The sequence below is a fragment of the Giraffa tippelskirchi genome, chromosome 13, assembly GCF_054371585.1.
Source record: "Giraffa tippelskirchi isolate mGirTip1 chromosome 13, T2T-mGirTip1v1.2.pri, whole genome shotgun sequence".
NCBI classification, from domain to species: domain Eukaryota; kingdom Metazoa; phylum Chordata; class Mammalia; order Artiodactyla; family Giraffidae; genus Giraffa; species Giraffa tippelskirchi.
In genome coordinates this window covers 88,736,730-88,764,518 of record NC_137287.1, presented here as the reverse complement: position 1 = coordinate 88,764,518, position 27,789 = coordinate 88,736,730, and the positions used below count along the sequence as shown (strand labels likewise).

The window sequence follows — 27,789 nt, the reverse complement described above, 5'->3', positions numbered from 1 at the left end:
TGAGCTCACCAGCTGAGCTCGGGAGGAAAATTCTTGAGGGAGGTGGATGAGAAGAAAGAGAGAGAGAGGGCAGTGTTTACAATTTGTTGCTTTGATGATGTTTGCCAATAAATGAAAAAATAAATTACCTAAATTCTAGTAAAAGAAAAGAAATGTGCTGATGTGAAGGATGGGAGATTTGTACAGTAAAAAATTCTCTGATAAACATAAAGGGAAAGGAAAATTCATTAGTCCTACAGGAAAGGAAAATTCATTAGTCCTACTGGAGCAGGTCTTTCCAATGTTACACTAGAGTTTACATGTTGTTTCAGTTAAATTCCAAATTGGCTTATTTTCCTTGGCAAAATAATTTTGATTTCATTTGTATTTTTCTATGATAGTATTCATTATGGCATTATTTAAAGTTGGTGATAATTACATACAACTCAAATGCTCCAAGTAGGAGTAAATAACTCAATAAATGAATTATTTTTTATGATGTATAATGGAACATTAAATAGCTATTGAAATCAGATTTAGGAAATATATTTAATGGTAATAAAAACTTTTCGCACACATAAACACATATTCACACCTAAAAATGTTAACAGATTTTATCTCCAGATGTCCTGATTAGAGGTGACTTTTTTCTTTGCTTATCTGGCATTTTTTTCGCAACAAATGTTAATAACTAGTATATTAAAATGTTGTTGTTGTTCAATTGCTCAGTATCTTCCTCTCTGCAGCCCCATGGACTGCAACATGCCAGGCTTCCCTGTCCTTCACTATCTCCCGAAGTCTGCTCAAATTCTTGTCCATTGAGTTGGTGGTGCCATCCAGCCATCTTGTCCTCTGTTGTTCCCTTCTCCTCCTGCCTTCAGTCTTTCCCAGCATCAGGGTCTTTTCAAATGAGTCAGCTCTTCTCATCAGGCGGCCAAAGTATTGGAGCTTCAGCTTCAGCATCAGTCCTTCTAATGAATATTCAGAGTTGGTTTTCTTTATTCACTGGTTTGATCTCCATGCAGCCCAAGGGACTCTCAACAGTCTTCTCCAACACCACAGTTCAAAAGCATCAATTCCTCGGCATTCAGCTTTCTTTATAGTCCAACTCTCACATCCATACATGACTACTGGAAAAACCATCGTTTTGACTAGATGGACCTTTGTTGCCAAAGTAATGTCTCTGCTTTTTAATATACTGTCTAGGTTTGTCACAGCTTTTCTTCCACTTCTGATGATAACAGCTTATATTAAATAGAAACCTTCCTGGATGTTCAGAGCTCAAATAACAATAACAAGTCTTTTCTTAATCATGAATGATTTTATGAATTCATCTCTGCAAGGTGCTTAAAGTGGCGACTGGCACAGAGTAAGTGCTGTATGCAAGGTGCTGCTGTCAGTATACTTTCTGCTATTACTGTTTTCATTGTTACTGCTTTTATTATTTTTTACTATGTTTTGGCAGAAGCGCAGAAGAATTGATGCTTTTGAACTGTGGTGTTGGAGAAGATTCTTGGGAGTCCCTTGGACTGCAAGGAGATCCAACCAGTCCATCCTAAGGGAGATCAGTCCTGGGTGTTCATTGGAAGGACTGATGTTGAAGCTGAAACTCCAATACTTTGGCCACCTGATGCGAAGAGCTGACTCATTGGAAAAGACCCTGATGCTGGGAAAGATTGAAGGCTGAAGGGGAAGGGGGTAACAGAGGATGAGATGGTTGGATGGCATCACCGATTCAATGGACATGGCTTTGGGTGGACTCTGGGAGTTTGTGATGGACAGGGGCGCCTGGCGTGCTGCGGTTCATGGGGTTGCAAAGAGTCGGACACGACTGAGCGACTGAACTGAACTGAACTGAACTATGGTTTGGCACATTTATTATGCAAAGAAAAGTGTTCCTTAACATTTCCAAACAACCAACCTGTTCCTCTTTTTAAAAGTATTTTGGGAAAGTCCCAAGTGTAACCCGCTTGCCCTGAGCACACATCCATCTGCTCTGAGCTTCTCTGTGTCCTCAATCCAGACTTAACTGCTTTTTCAACTTTGAATAATTTCTGTTCAGCAATGAGTTATTTCAAATTTTATTCCATAATTTCTTTGAAACTCCCTATGTTCCATGGAAGGACCATCAGTTGCCTAAAATCTGTGATATTGTCTTTGTCACCATCTCTAGCAGCTGGATTCTTTGTGCCATTTTTGTCACTTACTCACAAACATATTGTATATGGGTGCCTGTGAATGACCAGCAGAGGGGAGGTTAGAATGCAAAAGCTAGATGGTTGGAGTGGTTAGTCTTAGTAGTGTTTGTCACTCAGTCGTGTCTGGCTCTTTGCAACCCCATGGACTGTAGCCCGCCAGGCTTCTCTGTCCATGGAATTCTCCAGGCAAGAATACGGTATGGGTAGCCATTCCATTCTCCAGGGGATCTTCCTAAGCCCAGGATTGAACAGGTGTGTTCTTTATCATCTGAGCCACCAGGGTCAGAGTGGTTAGCTAATCATAAAAGATTATATTCATTTTAATTTACAAAAAGCTATCTACCATGTATCTGTGGGACACTTGGAAGTAGTCAAAACTGGAAATAGTAATTTTTAAATTCTCAGGATCTGTTTGCTTTATATTGAAGTGCAGTTTTATATATTTTAAATATTCAGCAAAGTATACCTTGCTTCCTTGAATGCATATTTTGAGTTTCTGAGTTAAATCTTATGCAACCTGTTGATTTATTTCAATCTTATGCAGAAAGTGCCACAAACAAAAAGAAATCAACTAATGAGAAATTATAAAAGCGGACATAGTTGTAACGGATAGAATAATGCTGCTTCTCACATTGGAACACAGCTTTTGCTTAAGTCTTCCAAATTTTTATTTCAGATGGGGAAATACTAATTTATGTTTTATTTGTCACTGTGTTTAATGAAGCAAAAACAGAAAATATTTCAGATAAGCTATTACTTTTGCATTTTTTCCTCCTTTCCTCAACACCAGAACATATGATTATTGAGGGATCACCTAGAAGAAGGTCTGGCGTATACTAGTGTGAAATAACGGTCAATAGACTAGAGAATAAGTGAGTGATTATAACTCATAGGTGATCCATCTTCATAAAGTGCTGGGCTCTAAAAACCAGGGAGAATCAGTAAACAGGATGATGGAACTTTTCCAGGTGGCAGAATATACTGTTTGGCGGAGGTTGGAAGGAATGTGTGTCTGTGTTAAAAGAGAAGAGAAGAAATACCTTAAAAGGGGACCAGGATACTGAGAGTGAGGTGGTTGGCAGAATATTTTCAAAAGCATTTTATTGCTTTTCTTCTCATTGTGTACCACATTTTACAACATTTTTAGATGATGTGTGTTTATGACTTAAGTCACATGAACTTGAGTAAAAACAAAATCCTACAAGAGGTGCAAATCTAGCAATGCAATAGCAGAAAAACTCTGCTGGAAATTAAATACACACAAAAATGAAGTATTTTCTTTGTAGGCAGCGATGTCTCCACCCAGCCGTCAACCTCAGAGTCTGCCCTCTGTGTGTGTGTGTGTTGTTGCATTGAATTTATACACAACCAGTGGGACTCTTGGAAATATTTTATGCTTAATTCCATTTTAATTAGAGGAAGTATCACTGCTTTTACTTGTGACACCATGAATAAGTAACATTGATGTTTGCTTTATTTCAACTTCCCCCAAGAATGAATTTGAATAAAACCATCACATTTGTGACCTAAAATAATCTCTTGGGCTACAGGCATAATGGCAGAGTTCATCTGTGCCAGGTTGCAGGTTTGAAACAAATTGACGGCTCAAGTGATAAATTCCTGGAATTGGAGGAGGGGTCAGCACACATAAAAACACTCGCATAACCTTCACTACAGCAGCATGAATGGTGTTTCATGGCCACCTCACCTCATAATGTGCAGGAGGGTTTATCAGGCTAAACAGACCATATGGTGAAATGAATCCTTAAATTGAAAAACAGAAAGGCATTTTTAAAGTGTCAAAGAGGAGATAAAGTCATCCACACATTTCTGTAGAGAAAGTGCAAGAATGACAAATCTGAAAAGTGAAAATATGGCTTGGTGAAAAAAAATTAAAAATTCAGAACCCTGATGATGGTAAAATTCAAAACTTAAGAAAATGTACTTTCCATTTGGCTTTCATAGATTTATTAAGAAAGTTATGTCAGCCATTTTTTTTTGTTTTAGAAAAATATGATTTCTGTCATAACTAAAAGCATAATTCTGTCTGGTTCTGTTCGTGTTTTGCTCATGTTATGACTTCTTCAAAGTGGAAAGAAAAGAAAACACAGCTTGTTTCATTGACAGGAAGCACAAGTGGGCTAGAAAATTTGGTTGTCACCATTGAACAGTGTTAGTTGCCAAAGCATGTGCTACTCTGGAATGATTTTAAAATAAAAAAGACCATGTAAAAATTGTTTGAGGATGTCAGTGAAGCTCAGTCTAAAAAGAGATAAGCATTCCAAGTTCCTTGATTTTCTCTTCCTTAATCAGGAACGAACTCAGACTTGGAAAGAGCTGGGTGACATTGTCTGTGGTGTTCTACCTGCTCTTCAAATAAACAACTTCACCTGACTGTAGAAGGGACAGGTGTTTGTCAGTCTTTTGTTTACTGGGAAATAAAGGACCAGAGAGCCCCAACTGCATGAAAAATAGGCGACTGCGTTGAATATGGCATCTGCTCTCCGCTAATGTAATTTCTTCAGCTTAATTGCTTTCTGACAGCAAGCCCTGGATTTCTCAGAAGCCTTCTGTCCAGTATTTAGCTGCAGAAGATTCTCCCAGGCCTCTTTATTGATGCCACAATCAGAACATTTAAATTACATAGCCATGTACATCATGTTTTTGCTCTAAGTATTTCAGATTATATGGATGTGGGTATAGCTATGAATGTACATACATGCATATCTGTTCTCAATAAATAAATCATCACAGGCTAATGGTGGAACTCAGAAATATGTTTGAACATACATAAGAATTAATTCCTTGGTCTTGTCTGAAATCATTATTCAATTATACAAACATACATGCACACAACTCTGCTATTTCATCCTCATTTTTGGAACTTGAAGGTTTGCCTACAGTACAAGGACTATTTCCCAGTGGAGAATTGAGCAACATGGTGAAATCATAATGAAAATTATGGTCATCTAGAGTCACAACATGTTCTCTTGTAATTAATTTTGATGAAGAAATATATGAGGGCTTTATTTCTAATTCTCTCTGTAAAGAGAGTAAAAAATATTAAATTATGGAACAACATTGCTATGGGCACAGAAGACTTTAGATTAAAACCATGTTCCACCTTTAGAAGTGTCTGGGGTTCTTTCAGAATTTAAGTCTTTTCAGACAATAGAATTACCGTACAGTGTTCTCTAACTCCCCTTATTCTGTCCTGAAATATATTTCTGCATAACCTCAGTGTGTGTACTGGGTCATGTGCACCCATTTCAGAATGTTGGAAAACAAAATGCCTATGTTTCAGATTTTCCATAACTTCAGGAACACTTATATTCTGCTGGTTATCTGTTGATTTTAGTAGGAAATACCTCTTTTCTGTGGTGTAGAGGGAGTGATGCGGCAATGCATTTAATGTTTTAGTATTCTCAAATATGAGGCAGGGAAAAGATCTACCAAAGGAATAAGAATGCTATCAAGAGTGATGGATAATAGCCCACTTGTAAAATTAGGAAACACACACAAATACGTGCATAATTACAAAACTTTGGAAAATTAAAATAATGGAATTTGTTAAAATATCCTAAGCAATTGATGACTTATATACATTTATTTATTTTGGTAATCCATCTGAATTTTCTCTCCCCTTCTCCACCCCATCACCTTTGGTTTCACTCTCTTTATCTCTATAAACAGATACTCATTGGGAAAGATCTTGATGCTGGGAAAGATTGAAGGCAAAAGGAGATAGAGGGCAGCAGAGGATGAGATGGTTAGATAGTATCACTGACTCAATGGACTTGAATCTGAGCAAACTCCAGAAGATAGTGGAGGACAGAAGGGCCTGGCGTGCTGCAGTCCATGGGGTCACAAAGAGTTGGATATGACTTAGCAACTGAACAGCAACAACAAAAACTAAACAGATAGTCTATTGATTGGAACTTATGATCAGGCGAGGTTATTAAATTGTTAAACTATTATTTTAATTTTGCAATTACTATTGATTTATGACTCTGTAGCATTGAGACATATAGATTAGGAACAAGAATTATGGCAGCAAATACCCTCACTCAAGTCCCTACTCTTTTGTTTACTGCCTGTGTGTTCTTGGGGCTTCCCTTGTGGCTCATCTGGTAAAGCATACGCTTGCAATGCAGGATACCTGGGTTCAATCCCTGGGTTGGGAAGATCCCCTGGAGAAGGGAAAGGCTACCCACCCCAGTATTCTGGCCTGGAGAACTCCATGGATTGTATAGAGTTCAAAAGAGCTTGCATGAACCATGGTTGCAAAGAGTCAGACACCACTGAATGACTTTCACTTTCATTCTTGCATTGTCTCCTTTCCTTCTCTGATCCTCACTCATTATCTTAAAGTGTGGTTGTACCCATTGCACCAGGAATGCTTGCAGACTCCATGGCACAGAGCCTGGCACAGGTAAATACCCACCACCTGTTGGCCAGCACCAGTAGCCATGATGATGCTGATGGCAACTGTATGATAGAGATGAAAGATTTGACCTACTTTTCTCACTCAGTTGTATTTTGCCCTTAACTTCCTTTACCATCTCACAGTGGAAAGAGAAAACACTTGTCTGAAAAATATTTGAGCCTTTATTTCATAGTGTTGTAGTTGACATGTCTTCGACAAATTTACTAATCCACAGACCCTTCGTTTTCTGTCTGAAGAGGCCATTCCTAGTCTCTCTGTCTAATGGAGACTATTGGTAGCACATTGTTTAAGGGACTGTATTGAAAACTACATAAACTAGTGCAAGTAAAAAAGCTTTGTAAACTGTAAGATTCCAAAAAATTTTAATTATTTGTTTTGTCTCAAATGTTTAAGTAGATATATAAATTCTTAGACATAATACATAATCATGACTGGAGGAGTTGTTGATATGTAAATATTTCAGTCCCTGTGAGTTTGGGGAGGGATGGTATGATTAATACATCTGCACTTTAAAAAAGGAAAAACAAAATAGCAGTGTGGGTACCAGAGAACATTTAGAGGATGCATAAATTACAAAGTAGAAATAACCCGAAGCCATGAGGGGAAGGAACAGCAAAGAAGTCGCCAAGTGATGGGGACAAAAAGAGGTCTAAGATCAGTGATAGATCCTGAGATTAAATTATGATTCATGAATAATCTGAATATGGCAGTTATCTTCTTCACAGGTTTTCCCTATTGAAATAAAATTGATTTCTGAATATTACTGTTATGTTTGACCTAAAATAAAACCAAATGAAAAAATTCATTCCAGACAAAAATAAATATCAGCAAGAGAAGAAAACATAGATATATATAAGGGTCTTACCTGCAAGTTGAAGGACTGATATTAGAAGATCTCACACAGAATACTCTCAACATTTTAACATTCTTTTCTGTAAATAAAAAACTAAAATTAAGGTAGTGTAATAATGGCTATTTGTTCCATTTATTTTAAAATCATTTTTCCCCTTTGAGGTGGTCTTGGTAAGTTAAGAGTAATTTGGTGAAGATGAGTTGTCACTATCATCATTAGTGAAAAAATTTTAGTCAATTACATTTAGTATCAAGTTATTTTAAAAGCAGTTTATTAAATGATAGTTAATATTTTTCAACTTGATTGTTTATATTCAATGCCACGTTCAAGAATGAAACAGTTTAGTCAGACAACAGGTTGCTTGTATCTACACAAAACTGTACACCTGAAAATGGTTAAAATGATAAATTTTATGTTATGTGTATTTAACCACAATGAAAAAATGAAAAAACAAGAATGTTTTTGCGTTTTGTATTTGTATTTTACTATAAAGTTTGAAGACCTGTATGATTAATAGCAGTTCTTTAATTCCAAATTAAAACTTTCTCAAAAAGGAAAAAGAAAATATTATAAACATGCTTGTAATAGTTTAGACAAAATACTCTAAATCATAGAAAATTACTTGTAAAATATTAATTATAAGAACCAATGAAATATATACTGTAGTATGAGGGTTTCTGCTCCTTCCATCTTGTCATTTCAGCCTTAATGTTGAATTCAGAAAACCTAGAAAATGATTCACTTAAAGGAAAAAGGAGACAATGTAAGGACATTACTAGGCTCAGCTTCATTGTGTGAATCCATGGGTGGCCAGGAACTGAGCATTTTGGGAGAAGCGGCAGAGCTTGTCTGGGATGCCTGGGGAGAGCTGGTCAGTCTTGAAACCTGGCTGAACTGCAAACACAGACCAGAGGCAGAGCCTGGAGTCAGACCGAGGACAAAACAAGCCAAGAAAGGAAACCATTTCCTCTACTCAGCACCTCCACCTGCATCACAAACACTTACAGCCCTTAGTATGTCCAGCTCTGAGCTGCTCTTGTGAACTTACAACAGTTAACTGAATGGGTGAAGGAAAATCTCAGAGGCAAGTTGATCAAGAAACTGAAAACCCAGCCTGTTGGATAAGTCATCCATGTAAATGATAAAGGAATTACAATTATAGATATGAAACTTGAGATATGGAAACCTAGGTACATATTCATCTCATCCCTAGGGAAAATAACACATACCATGATAGAGAAGGGAAGAGTGAGGAGAGAGAAGTGGGACCTTACTAAAGCATCCAGCTGGGTTGTCCTGGAATGTTTACTTGAGTAGCATCTCAAGGGACTAGTGATTTAAGGAATCCTGTTTGGAAAATGCTGTACTGGATGTATTACCATTAAATCTTGGGGAAAAAAATAAAAAAACAAAAATACTTTCTATCTCACTGACTTTACTTTCATTTGAAAATACTGGACAGTGCAAATAGAAGGTAAAATAAAATAAATATTGGGCTGGTTGAAGTACAGTTATCATTATATATAGGCAAAAATTGATTTTCTAAATTGTAAACTCAAGATATTTTTGTAATATTTCCCTGTGCTTTTTTCTTTATATTGATGTTATATTTTTTAAAACATAAAGATTAACAACAATGTCGAGTTTATGTCAAAATACATTAGATGGTGCTGTGCTGTGTCGCGTCTGACTCTTTGGGACCCTATGGACTGCAGCCCGCCAGGCTCCTGTCTATGGTATTCTCCAGGCAAGAATACTGTAGTGGGTTGTCATGCCCTCCTCCAGGAGATCTTCCCAACCCAGGGGTAGAACCCAGGTCTCCCGCATTGCAAGTGGATTCTTTACCAGCTGATCTACCAAGGAAGCCCAGATTAGATGGTAATTAAAGGGAATTTTAACTTTTTGAAATATGTTCTATACTAGACTGCAAAGAAAATATAAAATAATTAATCAAAGTAGAAAATAGACTCATTTGTAACTCTGATAATAATTATATTAACTATCAATGCATGCATGCGTGTGTGCTCAGTTGTGTCTGACTCTTTGTGACCCCATGGACTGTAGCCTGCCAGTCTCTTATGTCCATGGGATTTCCCAGGCATGGGAAAATGGGGCTGCCATTTCCTTCTCCAGGGGACCTTCCTGATCCAGGGATCAAACCCAAATCTCTGTCTCTGGTATTGGCAGGTGGGTTCTTTACCACTGCGCTACCTGGGAAGCCCTACATATGAAGAATAAAATGTAATAATAAATCCAAAAACATGTTGAATATATTTTAATAAATTTCTGTTTAAAAATCTTGAAGTAAACATAAAATAAAAAAACCTAGAAATCAAAGACCAGAAATATTCAAAATAATAAGAAAAGTAAACTTAAGAAAATAATAACAGCAAAAAGTGAATGGAATTAATTTAAGAGAAAAAGCAGAAATTTGGGGATGAGTTCATTTATAGTATTAAGAGATTGTTATTGCAATAAAATACACAATTCTCTGGCAATCTATCATGAAATGAAAGAACATAGAACAAAACAGAGATATGCAGTATTTTTTTCAATATTGTCCTACCCCTTAAAAATACATAACAATAAAAATTATAAAGATGCATTTCTGAGAAGAAAATTATTTTAAATTTAGTATTATATGATACATTAACTTTCTGTTTATAAAACCAAGTAAATTAAATTTAACTATATTAGATTTAATACTGATATTTTGAATGACTATTTTGCAAAGTAAATATGCAGCAAATTAAAATTTTGTACTTTCCACAGATACCCAATTCAGAATTGTCAGAGTAAAATAGCCTTCTTAGTAGTGAAAAGAATAGTACAAAGAAAACCATACCTAAGCACATTATATTTCTGTAAAACAAGATCAACCAGTCAAGGCAGAGTTGTTTTAACTGAAAATATATGCTAAGTAGAAATGCATTTTAAAAATGAAGTCTAAGTTACAGCATTTTCAAACAAATGAAAGTGGATAGAGTTTGTCAACAGAAAAACTACTCAAAAAGAGGTTTAAAAAGTGTATTATTAAGACAGAACCAAAATTTTCCCTGGAGGAGGCAGAGGATATATGAACATATGGGAAAGCTTAAAAAATCTTTGAAAAGGGAAGTATTTGGATTTCCCTTTTGGCCAATTGTGCACTTAAAACAATAATATTAATATTTGATGGGATATATGCATGTAAAGTAAAATATATGACCACCATACTTAGAATTTCAGAAGTTGGGTCGATGCAGTTGGAGTTGAATGTCCTATGGATATTGTTCTGATTGTACTAAAAATTATATTTTTCATTAGACTTTCCTAAGGCAAGAGTGCATATCTTGTCAAGATGTCCACGAAAAAAATACGTGAAAAAGGCAGGCCAATGAAGAAAAAATAAAATTATAGTAAATAATTAATAATTAATGGAAAAGTGGAAGGAAAGAAAGAAAAGGAAACAACACATATATAGTGTTAATAGAAAGAAAGCAGTAATGTTATCAATTTAAACCCTAAAGAGTAGTAATTGTACACATACAGAATGAATTCAGGAGGAAAAACTATGTGATTCTTAAATGTAGATATCTTTGTGTCTTAGCTTCAGCTACTGGAATAAAATATCATGGACTGGGATCTTAAACGATTTACTGATATTTTTCTTTTATGGATGATGTTATTGGTGCCATGTTTAAGAATGCTTCACTAGTTTCAAAATCCTGAAGAGTTTCTCCTATGTTTTTTTCCCCAAATTTTAAAGTTTTATTTTAAATCTATGATCTATTTTAAGCTCTTTTTTTTCCTTCAAAGTGTAAGGTATAGGGTTCATGCTTATTTTGTGCCTGTTCAGTTCAGTTCAGTTCAGTCGCTCAGTCATGTCCGACTCTTTGCGACCCCATGAACCGCAGCACGCCAGGCCTCCCTGTCCATAACAAACTCCCAGAGTTCACACAAACTCATGTCCATTGAGTCAGTGATGCCATCCAACCATCTCATCCTCTGTCGTCCCCATCTCCTCCTGCCTTCAATTTTTCACAGCATCAGGCTCTTTTCAAATGAGTCAGTTCTTCGCGTCAGGTGGCCAAAATACTGGAGTTTCAGCTTCAACATCAGTCCTTCCAATGAACGCTCAAGACTGATTTCCTTTAGGATGGACTGGTTGGATCTCCTTGCAGTCCAAGGGGCTCTCAAGAGTCTTCTCCAACACCACAGTTCAAAAGCATCAATTCTTTGGTGCTCAGCTTTCTTTATAGTACAACTCTCACATCCATACATGACTACAGGAAAAACTAGACTAGACGGACCTTTGTTGACAAAGTAATGTCTCTGCTTTTCAATATGCTGTCTAGGTTGGTTATAACTTTCCTTCCAAGGAGTAAGTGTCTTTTAATTTCATGGCTGCAAATCACCATCTGCAGTCCAATTTTTAGTATTTGTAAAAAGGTTATTTTTCTACATTGAAATGCTTTTGCACATTTGCCAAAAGTCAATTGGTTAAAAAAATCTGTTAGTCATAACTGTCTATCTTTGATTTCTCCATTATATTCTTGTGATCTATGCTGCAATTCTTCTGTAATGCAAAAATATGTTGATTACTGTATCTAGGTAGGAAGTCTTAAAAGTGGGTGATGTGAAATCTCCTATTTTATTATTTTGCAAAATTGTTTTGTCTACTCTAGTCCCTTTGTCTTTTCATACAAACTTCAGAATAAGCTTTATCTATGTCTGCAGTAATTGTGGTTGGAATTTAATAGGGCTACATTGAAACTGTGTCTCAGTTTGGAGAGGACTGGTGTCTTTACTGTTCTGAGTCTTCTAACTGTGAATGTAGTGGTCCTCTCTATGATGTTCTTCAGTTTCTTTCACTCAGTTCAGTTCAGTCGCTCAGTCGTGTCCGATTCTTTTTGACCCCATGAATTGCAGCATGCCAGGCCTCTCTCTCCACCACCAACTCCTGGAGTCCACCCAAACCCATGTCCATCGAGTCGGTGATGCCATCCAACCATCTCATCCTCTGTCGTCCCCTTCTCCTCCCGCCCCCAATCCTACCCAGCATTAGGGTCTTTTCCAATGAGTCAGCTCTTCGCATCAGGTGGCCAAAGTGTTGGAGTTTCAGCTTCAACATCAGTCCTTCCAATGAACACCCAGGATTGATCTCCTTTAGGATGGATTGATTGGATCTCCTTGCAGTCCAAGGGACTCTCAAGAGTCTTCTCCAACACCACAGTTCAAAAGCATCAATTCTTTGGTGCTCAGCTTTCTTCACCGTCCAACTCTCACATCCATACATGACCACTGGAAAAACTATAGCCTTGACTAGACGTTCTTTTGTTGGCAAAGTAACGTCTCTGCTTTTCAATATGCTATCTAGGTTGGCCATAACCTTCCTTCCAAGGAGTAAGCATCTTTTAATTTCATCTTCTGCCTTTCTTTCATTAGCATTTTGCATTTTCTTCATATTAATCCTTAACATGTTCTGTTAGATTTACACTTAAATATTTCATTCTTTTTTGAGTGACTGTAGTAGTGTTGTGTTTTTAAATTTGATTCTCACTTGTTCATTGCTAATACATAAAAACACAATATTCCATATCTGGGAATTTTAAAAAATAATCTTAGATTATTCTTCAGTGAGTCAAACCCATTACTATCCATTGCAGTGCAAGAAATATTGGGTTGTAATTTGTAAACTTACCTCATATTTTATATTTTAATATCTTCTTTTTTTGTCTGACATACTTTTGCTTTGTATTTTTTCTCCAATAATTTTCAAGGAGTTATAGTTGGGAATTCAAATACTATAAATATATAGTGTTATAGTATTATAATATTAATATATGTTAATATTTATATTACTCTAAGTTCAATATAGGAAATAAAATTGTAGCTATTAAATTCCTATCAAATATGGAGATGCTTTCATACTAACACTTATAGCCAGCCTACCTCCTGTTAATATGTACTGTAATTTTTCTCAAGCCTTTCCTCAGGACTGAAGCCTGGCATGCTGCAGTCCATGGGGTTGCAAAGAGTCGGACATGACTGAGCGACTGAACCTGAACTGATCTGAATTTTCCTCAATTATTTTAATTATGAAATTGTTCATAGTGGCATTATATACTTAAGTTTTTATTTTTAAACATTTATGTTGTTATAAAGAGCTGGTTTGAAGAGCAAGTAAGTTGATCTTCATTAAATACTTACAACAAGAGCTTTCCAGGGCAGAAACTCAATAGATGTTGACAACTATTATTAATAAACATATGTGGAATTTGTTTACACTTTTCACTATCAGTAACTTAGTTTCATAATGCCACTAAAAATCAGCCAACCAGTTAACAAACAATAAGAACAACAACAATAATAAGCTCCCTGTTTATCCCTCAGCTTACTGGAGAATGACTTCTGATAAGTTTTCCAGAGTAAGTTTAAGCATAGCAGACAAATGAAGCCTGGTGTTGTTTATACTGTTTAATATATAGTTTGAATAGTTCTTTTTATAGCTTTAAAAATGTATTTTATACTATATTTTATACAATAAAAAGTTAATTAAAATGAAGATATTAAAATGTTTATAGTTTCATACGGTTTTACATGGTATAATTTTTGTTATTATAATTGATGTAATGAGCTATGAATTCCTTATTTACTTCAGCAGTCACAATTATTTCTCATGATTCTATAGATATTATTCCATGGTATCCTATCATCTAAAAATGTGCAAAAAAACTGAGGCTAAACTTCCTTTTTTTTTCTCTAGGGTATTAATAACTATCCAAAGTCTTAAAATAACAAAGAAAAATGAGGGTTTCTCTTTTGGTTTTGTAATACAGCTTTAGTTAAGAGAGCACAATTCCACAACATGGACTGAATGTATTTGTCTGTCGATTCATTAGGCAATGAGACTTGTATAATGTGAACAGCTATTAGTCAAAATGCAATTGAAATCAGTAATTAATACTGCCATCTGGAACCAGTCTCGATTACCGTGAAACAAAAGCTTCTGTACGTGGAACACAGCTGCTACGACTGAGTGGATTTGTACTTATCCTAACAACTGGCACAGATTTTGAAAGAAAATATAAAACATACAGTACTGGTGACCTGGCAGTGAGAAGACTAGAAAAGACGTCTAGAGTGAGCAAAACTTACATGTACATAAAGACAGGGTTTTTTGGCATTGGAAGGTCGTTTAGATCCCCTGGAGAAGGGATAGGCTACTCACTCCAGTATTCTTGCCTGGTGGCTCGGATGGTAAAGAATCCACCTGCAACTGGGGAGACCTGGGTTCAATCCCTGGATTGAGAAGATCCCCTGGAGAAGGGCATGGCAACCCTCTCCAGTACGCTTGCCTGGAGAATCCCCATGGACAGAGGAGCCTGGCGAGCTACAGTCCATGGGGTCACAAAGAGTTGGACATGATTGAGTGACTAAACACAAGGTAGTTTAGCTTTAAATTGTTTTTAATTGAAATTCCTGCTTTACAAAGTGGATTTGTGTGTCTAAAATTTGATAGGATTAACCTCAACTTTCCAATTGAAGTAATTGATTTTATAAAGCAAGTTTGTTAAAACATCTTCATAAAAGTATAACCTGCATAATTAAAAATAATTTATGATCTGCGTGTATGGGTATAGTTGCTTCCTAGTTTATTCTGCTTTGAAAAGGGGTCAATTTTCCCATTCAGTGATACTCCAAATTTCAAGGAGATCTGTTTTTTCAGATGTCTTGTTTTATAGGTTCAGGTTGTTTTTCAGTTCAAGAAAGTTTTCTTTGTTATTTTATTACAATTTTTTCATTTTGCTTCGTCTAGTCTAAAAAAGTTATGATGTTGATATTCCTGTCACTGATTTGAGCATCTTCAATGTGGATTAATCTCTTTTCATCTTTGATGCCATTTCAGTCTTTGCTGCATATTTTCCCTTCATTCTTTCAAGACCACCATATCTCTCTTCACCGCAGCCTATTGCTGTTACAGCTAACCTGTCCTTTCTGGTTTCATTGAGCCCACTCTCCTTCCTAAGAGAGTACAGAGAGGTGCTATCCACATGTTTAATGTAAATATTGAACAACAGTATGATATATTTCATCATGCTTTTTTGTGATAGATTATCTCTTAATACCCTAGCCTTTTTGGGGGGAGGCTCCCTTTTTATATTTCTGTTGTGCTACATTTGAGCAGAAAAGAACTTAACAAAATTAATGTTTATTTCAAAATGATCATGGATTCTTATTTTCCACATTTCTCTAATGCTATTAAACTTTTCATCTGAGATTTTAAGCTTTATTCTGATATATGAATATATAGGCGTAATAGCTTAGGCAGCCATAAGCCTTAAACAACAGATATTTATTTCTCACAATCCTATAGGCTGGATGTCCAACATCAAGGTGTTAATGAGGTCAGCTTCTGGTGAGAGCTTTCTTCCTGGTTTGCCTTCTTGCTGTGCTCCCACAGGGAGGAGAGAGAGCAAGTGAACTCTCTGGTGTCTTTTTTTCATAAGGTCCATGATCTCATTGTTAGGGACCCACCCTATGACCTCATCCAATCCTGTTCCCAAAGACCTGACCTCCTAGTACCATTACAAAGGATGGTAGGGCTTCAACACAACAGCACTCGTGGTGGGGTGGCAATAACATGCAGCCTATAGGAATAAGTATTCATTTAGCACAGGATAGGCTTTGGAGAGGAGTGAGAGTTAATTCTATTTCTGCATAGTTTTCCAGTCTCTGTTGTCAGTAAGGTCAATTTCTTTGTGAGTTCTTTAGGCTATTGCTTGCCTCTTCCTGGGCAAAACCTATGAGCCATTGATCTGAGCTGGGGTGGGGACAGTGGCTCCCTTAGAACATTTTCCAAGACTTTATATCATTTTTTAAAAGTAATTTTTACTAGTAAGTTTATTTCTACTTAATTCTTTTTAATGCTGTTGTAAATAGATTGTTTTCCTAATTTTCTTTTCAGATAATTTTTATAGGTATGTAGAAAGGCTACTGATTTTTGTAAATTAATTTTGTGTGGTGAAACTTAACTGAATTTTTAATTAGTTCTAACAGGTGTCCTTTTTTTGTGTGGAGTCTTTGGGATTTTCTACCTACAACATCACACTGTGTAAACAGGGACAGTTTTATTTCTTCCTTTCTGATTTGGATGATTTTTATTTCTTCTTCTTGCCTAATTGCTCTGCATAAAATTCCACATATTATAGTGAATAGAAATGATGAGAATATACTTCCTGGCATTTCTCCTGATCTTGGAGGGAAAGCTCTTATTTTTTTCCACTGTTGAGTAAGATGTTAGCTCTGGGCTTGTCATGTATGGTGTTTATTATGTTGATATATTTGCTTTCCTCAAACAATTTGTCAAGCGTTTTTATCATGAAAGGATGTTGAATTTCATCAGATGTCTTTTCTCCATCTACTGAGATATTTTTATCCTTGATTCTGTTTATGTAGTGTATTGTGTTCATTTATTTGCATATGTTGAGCTATCCTTGCATCACAGGGATAAATTTTAAGTTGATTGTCCTTTTAATGTGCTCTTGGATTCAGTTTGCTAGTATTTTGTTGAGGATTTTGCATCTGTTCATCATGGAAACTGGCCTGGAGCTTTCTTTTCTTGTGGTGTCTTTCTCCAGCTTTGGTATTAGGGTAATGATGGCCTCATGAAAGGATTTTGGAAGTGTTCCCTTCTTTTCAATTTTTGGAAGTGTTTCAGAAGTTTTGTTGTTAATTTTCTTTAAAAGTTCATTAGAATTCACCAGTAAAGCCAGATGGTCCTGGGCTTATCTGTGTTTGGAAAATTTTGATTACTGATTCAATTTCTATACTGTCTGTAGATTTGTTCAGACTTTTATTTTCATGATTCAGTCTAGGTAGGTTGTATGTTTCTAGGAATTTATTCATTGCTTTTGGGTTGTCCAATTTGTTGGTATACAATTGTTTATAGTTGTCTCTTATGGATCTTTTCTTTTTCTTTGGTATAAGTTGTAATATCAGTTCTTTCATTTCCAGTTTTATTTGAGTCTTCTCTCTGTTTTACTTAGTCCACTTAAGGGGTTGAAAGTCAGTTTATTTTTTCAAAAAAAAAAAAAACAAGTCAGTTTTGTTGATTTTTTTCTATTGCTTGTCTATTCTCTTTGTCTTTTATTTCTACTCTAATCTTTGTTATTTCCTTCCTTCTGCTTCTTTGGTGTTAGTTTGGTCTTCCTTTACTATTGCCTTGAGGTGTGAAGTCAGGTTGTTTGTTGGATATATTTCTTCTTTTTTAATGTAGGCTTTTATCACAAGAAACTTTGAGTATTGCTTTTGTTGCATGCCATCGATTTTGGTATATTGTGTTATCATTTTCATTTTCTTAAGGTTTTTACTTTATTCTAATTGTTTCTTTAATTTATTCTTTGACCTTCTGGCTCTTCAAGAGTTTGCTATTTAATTCCCACACTTGTAAATTTTCCAATTTGTCTTTTTTGATTTCCACTTTCACTCCATTGTGTTTAGAGGAGATGCTTGGGGTGATTTTAATTTCCTTAAATTTGTTAACACTTGTTTCTTGACCTAACATGTGATCTATACTGGAAAAATTATCTGTTCATTTGAAAAAAGCATATATTCTTCTGCTGTTAAGTGGACTGTTCTGTGTATGTCTATTGGGTCCACTGAGTTATAGTGTTGTCTTCTGTTTCTTTATTGATCTTATGTTTTGATGTTCTATCCATTAAGAGACAAGAAAGGACAATATATAATGATAAAAGGATCACTCTACCAGAAAGATATGATAATTCTAAATATATATGCATCTAAGATCAGAGCTTCTCAATATATCAAACAAACATTGACAGAACTGAAAGGAGAAATAGAAAGCAATACAATAATAGTAGGAAACTTCAATACCCCACTTTCCATAATGAATGCATTTTCTGAAGCCTTTTATGTCTGAAATTGTGTTTCTTATGGATGATAATTTGGTTTGATATGGAATTCTATCTTGAAAATTACCCTCCTTCTGAAATTGAGATAATGTTTCTTTGCCTTAAAGAATGAGTATTGTCAGTGTTGTCAGCCCCTTTTTTACTCTTTGAAGGTGAGTTTGTGTTTTTTTTCCTTTCTGAGAAGTTTTTAAGAGCATCACTGTGTCATGTACATTCTGAGTATAGCTTGTGAAAGTTGCTTAGTCGTGTCTGACTCTTTGTGACCCCAAGGACTGTAGCCCACCAGGCTCCCCTGTCCATGGAATTCTCCAGGCAAGAATACTGGAGTGGATTGCTATTCCTCTCCAGGGGGCCTTTTGGACCCAGGGATTGAACCTGAGTCTTTTGCATTTGAGGCAGATTCTTTACCATCTGAGCCACCAAGGACACCCTTACTCTTTTGAAGGTGAGTTTTTTTTTTCTTTCTGAGTTTTTAAGAGCATCATTTTGTCATTGACATTCTAAATATAGCTTATTAATTCATGATGCTTGTTGTTGTACTCAACATACTCAGCATACTGAAAACTCATGTTTCTTCAGTATTTAAAAATGTAATTTTTATTTTAAAAAATAGTTTAACCATAGTTTATTCTCTATTATATTTTCTCCCTCTCTCTCTGCTTCTCCTACAAAATGTGTATTGCCATTCTTCAGTTAATTGTTTTCCTTCCTAAGATTTTTCTCACCTGTTTTCTATGTTTAATTTGTACCAATTCTATGGTTGTTTTTAAGTTTATAATTTGATATTCTATTGATTTTTAATTTTAATAATTCTATTTTAGGTAACAGTGTACATTTTGCTTTCTCACTGATTATTAAAATCTCTGCATATTTCCTTTCTTAGAGCAATCATTTTTATTTATTGTATGTTTATCTTCCTCAAGTTTTCCATGAAATATTAAATTAAATTTTGAAGAATTCTCTTGGTTCCTTAGTGACAGGTTTTTCGACTTCAGTATTTTTTGTTGTTGTTTTCATATTTATCTTTGTGATGCTTATTACCCTAAAATTCTGATGATAGATGTGTGATTATACCTTAACGTGAAAAAAATTGATTGATATATAATAATGACATTTTTTTCCTTTTCTACCCATTCTGGTAAATCAGTTGTTTATAATAAATATGGAGGCTGTGGGAACTCTCTCTGTAGGGAGATTGCCGTGTGGATTGCTAAGCTTTTGTTCAAGTTGGCGGCATTGGGGGTTGGTAAATTGGTTGAGACTCCTCTCTCATGCCAAAGTAAGGTGTGGTCTACCTGGTGTGCCAACCATTCTGCTGGGAGCAGAGCCTCCACAGCACATTAGCCAGTGCATTTTGAACACTCATCTTCTTCATGTGTGTACAAGCTGCTTGAATTTGAGGACTGATAGTCATGAGTGTATTAGTAAAAGAGAATTTCTACAGCCCTTCTGCAGATAATCCACTTATTAAATAACCATCCTGATTCCATCTCTACCCTCTCTGTACACCAAACAATAAATTGTGGCCTTCTCTAAGAATATCTCCATTTAGTTTGAATTTTCACATATTTGCGCATATTTGAGACATTCTCACTTTTCTGCATTGAATCAGTTGAAGACTTTGGGTAGTATCAGCATTTTAATAATATTAATTTTTCCATTCCATGAATAGGAGATATCTTTCCGTTTATTGTGTCATTTTAAACTTCTTGCATCAGTGTCTTGTAATTTTCAGTGTATAGATCTTTCACTTCCTCACATTTCTTTTTATAAAAATGACTAGAAACAAATATTAACTTGCTAATTCTAGCAATAGAAATATTTGAATTTGTTTTTATATTTTTCAAATTTAACAAAATCTTTTCCATATAATTAAAAAAATTATTTAAATTTTTCTAAGGATCAAAGCTTAGTTTATGATTTTTTATATTTGTGTTTTTTGGTTCACATTTGAAACTAAGCTGATGATACATTATGTCAGTTTCCTAATGAATTTTCTCTTCATTGAATTAATGAAGTGATATAGTAAAACCTAGTGAGACCTTATGTATTTAAGCATGTTTCCATTAGCAGACATTGACTTGTTACAGGGAAAGAAGAACCTATCAAGGTTCTAAGGCATATACATGTTGGCTTAAGTGGTAATGAATTTATTATAGAAGCAAGACTTGATAATCCGTTCTAATACATGTCCTAATACAGTCCTAAAGAAGCTGTCTTTACAAAGGCATGTGGTCATACAGATCTCTTTTCTGGTTTAGGAGTGTATTTTCTAGCCAGGGAAAGAGTTGATACCTACATGGACAGAGATCATCATTCTCTTTTGCCCAGGTTTCTATCAGTCTGAGTCAAATAAATAGATTGAGAGTCAGGTGACTTTAGATTGAGAGCATTTGCATTGTTGAAGCCATACTGTGGAGATTCAAAACTTCCAAGTTTCTGACTTTCTTTCTAGAAATGCCCTGAGATGGAACTGGGGTCCTTTTGTGTGACAGCGTGTGTCACCAGCCTTGTAAATTAAATTCCTGAGCATTATCACCTCCCAGCTCTATCCTGCCCACCTGGAAAGATCGAAACACAAGTTTGATACTGCAAACAAAAAGTTCCATCTTGGGGTAGAGATGTCAGCAGATGTATTTAAATTCACAAGACATAAATATCATATCACATTTTCGAAAGAGCGTTTGGGGGCCTATTCTTCTGTTTCGTTTCATAAATTCCCAAAGACAGTGAAAGACAAAGCAGATGAGCTTAATTATTATCTTCTGCTTGAGCATGCTGTGAGAGGAGATTAGGGGGAGGGAGAGGAGGAAGAGATGAAAAATCCATGACACAAATGAGTATTTAGCTTACATTTTGAAACCATGCTGTTTCTGCCAGCTTCAGTTCTTCTGTCTGTGGACACAGAACAGACCCAAACTCTTCATTTTTAGCTCAGTTATGTCACTGTCTACATTTAAAGCACATTTTATCCTAGGTTTCTGATATCTCCAAATGTCCTGCACTATATAATACTGCATAGAAGGAATTAAATATGATTAGGTTGAAACATACAGAATCCTGCTGTAAGGACTAAAACACACCCTTACCATTCTTGTCATTGTGCTTTAAGCATGTGAAATTCTAAGCTTTGAACTTAGCAGTCAAATAGGTACTATGATGTCATCGAATTGCCAAATTCAATAAGAAATAAGTCCATACAGAATGCAAAATGAGATGCCACATTTAGATAGCTATTTCAATTCTCATAGAAATAGCTTGGTGAAAGTACTTTGTTTAGGGCTAAAATTTAAGAATGACTCAAAGTAATGCAAGCCAAAAATTATACATATCCATGCCAACCAACAGCAAATGTTTGAAATCAATGCCCTCTTTCATTCCTCAACAACTTCTGAGCAGTAACTGGCATTCAGAGAAGGCCCATAAAGAGAAAAGCAGGGGCTTGTGCCCTCTTTCCTGGAGCCCTCCGGGTGTGCCCCGCTTCTGTCCCCGAACCTTTCCAGGAAAGTCCTTTAGGGATCTGCAGAGTGGGCACCTTTTCACTCTGTGTCCTGCTGAAACTTCGGTGTGTCAAAGACCTCAGTGTCTGTATGACTCAGGAATAAGCCTGGTCTCAAACCTTGATAGCAACCTCAGGAGTTCAAATCTGGGATCTGGAAAGTCACAGTGAAAAGTGACAGTGAAAGTCGCTCAGTTGTGTCCGACTCTTTGTGACCCTGCAGATTATACAGTCCATGGAATTCTTCAGGCCAGAATACTGGAGTGGGTAGCCTTTCTCTTCTCCAGGGGACCTTCCCAACCCAGGGATCTAACCCAGGTCTCCCGCATTGCAGGCGGCTTCTTTACCAGCTGAGCCACCAGGGAAGCCAAAAAATACTGGAGTGGGTAGCCTATCCCTTCTCCAGCAGATCTTCCTGACCCAGGAATCAAATAGGGGTCTTCGGCATTGCAGGCAGATTCTCAGATGTTGATTAAGGTGCTGTGACCCAGACTGAAGAAGCAAATACCACCAGAAAACGTCGTGATATCCTCATCATCCATGCTCATGTCCTTTTCACGGATACTCACATGGAGAAGGTGAAGCATCCAGAAAATTGTGAAGTTTTGCTTTGAAATTAATTGCTATTTATATGCCTTCTTTCAGGCTTCCCAGGTGGTGGTACTGCTAAAGAACCTGCCTGCAGGAAACATAAGAGACGTCGGTTCTATCCCTGGGTCAGGAAGATCCCCCGGAGGAGGGCATGGCAACCCACTCCAGTATTCTTGCCTGGAATATCCCATGGACAGAGGAGCCTGACAAGCTTCAGTCCATGGGATCGCACAGTCGGACACATTTGAAGCAACTTAGCACACACATACACTTTCTTTATCTCCTTTATCCTACACGGCATCCCCTTCAGATGCCTTCATGCAGGGCTCTCTGTCCTGGAACAGTGCTGAGAAGACACTCCAGTGTCTCGTGTAGGGTCCCCCAGGATGGTAGTGCACCCCTGTGGCTCTCACTTCATCCTCCGCCCCTCGAGACTCCTTATGCAGCAAGGCCGCTCTGCACATGCAGGAAGCTGTGGTCCCCCGTGGAGATGGCATTACCAAGAGCTCTGTGAGGCACAGCATGTCTAGTCCTGAGTTAGCAACAGCTCTATGAAGTTTCCCTCTGCCTGCTGGTTCTGCAGCTGGGCCCTTGTTCTCTCAGCTACAGCCCTTGATAGGTGACCAGACTGAGTAGCCAACGAGTATCCCCAAGTCCCTCAGAAAAGCCTGGCGTTAGCCCTGTGCCATGTCTGGGAGAAGACGGGAACCCAGTGGGCTTTCATTTCACTGAAAGAGCGGACTTACAAGCCAATTTACTATGGGTGTAACTCAAATGAGAATCATTTCCTCCCATTTGTTTTCCGCAGGCTGACTTGTAGCCGACTGTCCTCTTGTCTGCTAACACCGTGCAGATGCATCCATTCTGTAACTTTGCTGTTAATACTGAGCGCTTGATGAAAACTCTGGACATTTACATGAATAAGCAGCTGGAAGCAGTGAGACCTAACTACTCCATCTCTTGCTGCTGCCCTCAATCCATGAAGGGAATCCTGTCATACATATTTTCCATTTGGTAAAAAAAATCTTCCTATAGAAAACTATGGGAAAAAAAGGAAAACTGTAAAACATGAATAATTGGAAGTGAAAATAATTAAACTTTAAAAGTTCATCCAAGAGAGTGATTAACGTAAGGACCGTGATAAGATTTTTAAATACTGAATTAGGAGACCATATTGGGAGACTGCTCTATGACATGGAATAAAATGATTAAGAAAAATGAAGGTTATGAGAAAAAATGTGAGGGCCATGGAATAGTGTAAACCAAGGCATGTAAATCTCTACAAGAAGTCCAGATGAAAACAGAGACATGGTAATCAAAGACACAATGAAAAAAACACTCTTCTGAGGTGAAAGTATACTCAGTTTTCCAAGTTGAAATGTCTCACTGAGTATAGGGGAGATTTGAAAATAAAATAAGATAAACATATTCTGTTAAAATGTGTAATTTTAAGGATGAAGAGAGAATCAACAATCTCTATTTCCAAACAGAGAAAATACATTATGTACAAAGGGAAGAAGATCAAACTAGCATCAGTCTTCGTAATTATTAACTCTGATAATGGTTAGCACTTACCTCGCAGGAAACTATGAAGGTTGAATTTATATAAATATCCTAGTTCATTCATTGGTTAAAAAAAAAAGGCTGTAAGTTTTGTATTTATTACTGTCATTAACAAACGGTAATTGCCACAGTAGAGTAAAATAGTGTTTGTACCAACAGGAGATTACTGAGTTGTGGTCTGAGCATTTTAGGACGGGTTACAGTGTTCTTCATGTCTTTCAGGGGAAAAAAAAGACATTTCAGATGAACATTAAACAGACACACTTTTAGAACTGAAGATACTTGTGAAATAAGCATCTGAAATCTGTCAAAGTAAAATTGAATCGGGAAAAAGAGCCAAAGGCAACGGCTGACATGACAGAATAAGAGTGATGAAACAAGTACATTTTTGATGTTAAATTTAGAAAAATTGATAACAGTAATTTTAGGCATAATGAAGCTGTTAGTAATGTGCTATGGCATTTTCATAATAAATATATTATTAAAATGAGCCATCATCTAGCACTGAAAGTCTGGATAAGTTAATAAAATAGGTATATAGGTATGAGAGAGTAACAGTATAACCTCTTACTGAAGGTCTCACGACGAGATATTATGTATTTCTTGAGTTTGTAATTATAAAGTGAAAAAAGTGAAAGTGTTAGTCCGTTAGTTGTATCTGACTCTTTGCTATCCCATGGACCATAGCCCGCTAGGTTCCTCCGTCCATGGGATTCTCCAGTCAAGAATACTGGAGCAGGTTGCCATGTCCTTCTCCAGGGGATCTTCCCAACACAGGGATCGGGTCTTTACCATCTGAGCCGCCAGGGAATATTTTGTTTAATTATGCTTCACTCATAAAGCAGTCCAATAGTGAAATAAAAATAGTAGAGACCATTTATGGAGACATTCAACAACTCAGTCAAAGCAAGATAAAGAAAATGATGAAGAAATGTTAAAAATATATATATAAAATATGCCATGAATAAGTCCTAGTACAAAAATATTTTACAAAGAGAATTTTTTTAAGTAAAGAAATAGGATTTATAATATGAGTATTCCATGTAAGGATGTAATTATCTTTTAATTTATGTATCAAAGACAATAGTACAAAATATTATTAGTATTTTGTTTTACCTCACTAGGATATGAAATAAAGTCTATTTTATTCTTATTTGTATGCAATTTTTGTTGTTGTTGTTCAGCCTGTAAGCCATGTCCAACTCTTTGTGACCCCAGGGACTGCAGCACACCAGGCTCCTCTTCTATCCTCCACTATCTCCTGGGGTTTGCTCAAACTCATGTCCATTGAGGCAGTGATGCCATCCAACCATGTCATTCTCTGCCTCCCTCTTCTTCTCCTGCCTTCCATCTTTCCCAGCATCAGGGTCTTTTCCAGTGAGTCACCTCTTTGCATCAGGTGGCCAAAGTATTGGAGCTTCAGCTTCAGCATCAGTTGGAATTTTGCAGTATGTTTGGCTGCACATGTCTAGGCTGTACAGTTTGGTCAGTAAAACCAGCACCCAAATCAAGATAACTCAATCTGTTTATCTCAGTATGTAAACCATGGTGACTTCACCTGTGAATCGCCCTAACAGGATGTGCCCCTCAGCCTTTATCCTTCTTAGATTAGGAGGGTTTGTTCCCTAGGGCTGCTGTGACTCCTATCTCAGCCTGGGTGCTTTAGACGTCAGAAGGTACTGTCTCACCATCCTCAGCCGAAAACTGAGGCCAAGCCAATAGTGGGGCTGCTATCTCCCGAGGCCTCTCTCTGTGGTGTGTAGATGGTCATGTTCGCTCTGTGTCCTCCTGTGGTCCCCCTCTCTGCATGTCCTCATGTGTCCTTATCTCTGCTAATAAGGACCCAGGTGATATGGGATTAGGGCCCCACCCCAATGACCTGATCTTAACTCAGCCACCTCTTGAAGACTTGGTCTTCAAACGTAGTCCCATTCCGAGCTCCTGGGAGTTAGAATTTCACATCCAACTTTTGATGGGACACAATTAAACCCGTAACAGTAGGGTTTCCCAGAATCCCACATTTATCTAGCGGTCATTTTTTCCACCAGCCATCAATCTCAGCTCACTACACCTCAGCTCATTCGCTGGCAAATAACTTGGCGATTACTAATCACTTGTTCCTTCCTCACATGCATTTATTGCTTCTGAAAGCATTCCACTTAACCCAAGGTTGCTGGGTGTTTGTGGAGTCATGGAAGCTGAGTAGAGAGGGACTTATGCTTGGAATCCTACATACTCGGACCCTGAAGTCAGGTCTTTTTGCAGTGGGGAGAGAGGGAGGAGGTGAGGACCCCACACCCTAAATACTGAGAAATTTCTTGGTGGTTTAATACTTAAATTCTTAAACTCTGTCTCACAAGTTAAAATTGAGCTTTACTATAAATTGTTCCCAGTCCAGAAGAGCAAACTCACACAGCCTCCTCCTAGATTTGGGAGAAAGTGTGAGTGTTGATTGTTGTGTACTAATGTGGGGTTTGTAGCTGCTTGTGTGGCATCATTACACTCTAGCTAACTAACTAATACAGAAGCTGGTTCTAAGGAGTAAGGTGTTGACACAACAAACATCCTTCATGCACAGGCCTGGCATTTGGGCTGGAGATGGGAGTGTAAGAAAAGCTATGAACAAGTTGTTGGAAATGATTGAGGAAAAGATACTGAGCAAAGTGTCACTGGAGGCTGCAGAATGATGAGCCTGTTATGTGGTTGAGAAATAATTACTGTTCTGCCATTTGCAGTAACGTGGAAGATGGAAAATATCACTATTGAACTCTTAGAGTTGGCTAACAGGACCTCCAACCAAAGTATTGAAAGAGCTTGATTTCACGTGACTATTAGAAGGTTTGAAAAGCAAAAAATGAGTGAAATAAAAAGCTGGCCAGTTTTTAATTCAAATTTAGAGGGGATGTATAGAGGTCTGCTCTTGTGGGTTTGGAAAATAAAGCTGTTTCTCATCTTTCATCTCTCTCCAGCCAGCAAAGGGCTCTCAAAATAATATGTAGCCTGGGGCACAGATCAAATCAATGGTGTGGCAGTAAGAACCTTTGTTAGGATCGCTGGAAGATGTGAGGCAGTGCCTAATAGATGCTTTGAACTAAACAAAGGACCTCAAAGGCTGACCCCCAATAGCCTGACAGGTCCAGGAGAACACAGATCAAGACTAAAGAGAGAGTTTGTTTAGGAAAGAATTGTGAGTTTGTCCTTTTTTTCAAATGGATTGAAATTGAATCAGGTACAAAGATGTCTGCAGGGTTTTCATGGGAGTTTCACAGGCCACAGACATGGACTGAAAGGCACTGAAATTATCCAGATACAGAAAGAGCTCTGGGCTCCAGCTTTCCTTGGACAGGAAGCAGACTGAGGCATCTGCTCAGCTGCCAACATGAAGCATTTCTGCAGAATGAGTCTTTTAAGGTGATGTGAAGGAAGGACAGACGTCTCGAAGACTGAATCCAAGCAGCAAAGGGGCCATTTCCAGGGCAAACAGGATCTGACTAAGGCACAGGCCCTCCCAGAAAGGGAATCATGTCAGCATTTGCCCTGCATGATTTCAGACTTTCTAAGGACCAGAAACTGCTTTGTGCTTTTTCTTTTCTCCTCCCTCTACCCCTTCAGGCAGTCTTCAGTCGGACCTCTGTCCATGGTTGTTGTCTCCTCACTGTGTGTTTGGGAGGAGGGAGGCAGAATACATCATTTTTTCAGCTTTCAGTTCTCCAAACCATGGACTGTCTTCAGACAGTGGGCTA

The 27,789-nt window shown here is 37.1% G+C and overlaps 1 long non-coding RNA gene across 1 annotated transcript in view; it reads right to left on the bottom strand.

Annotated features, from left to right (window-relative positions):
* Positions 1-21,495, bottom strand: part of LOC145531306 (uncharacterized) — a 38,405-nt gene extending 16,910 nt beyond the window's left edge. The window contains exons 1-2 of the long non-coding RNA XR_014072349.1: positions 21,247-21,495; positions 7,490-7,556 (exon numbers count right to left, since the gene is read on the bottom strand). This is a non-coding gene — a long non-coding RNA (uncharacterized LOC145531306). The remainder of the gene's footprint in view (positions 1-7,489; positions 7,557-21,246) is intronic.
* Between the last annotated feature and the right edge of the window lie 6,294 nt (positions 21,496-27,789).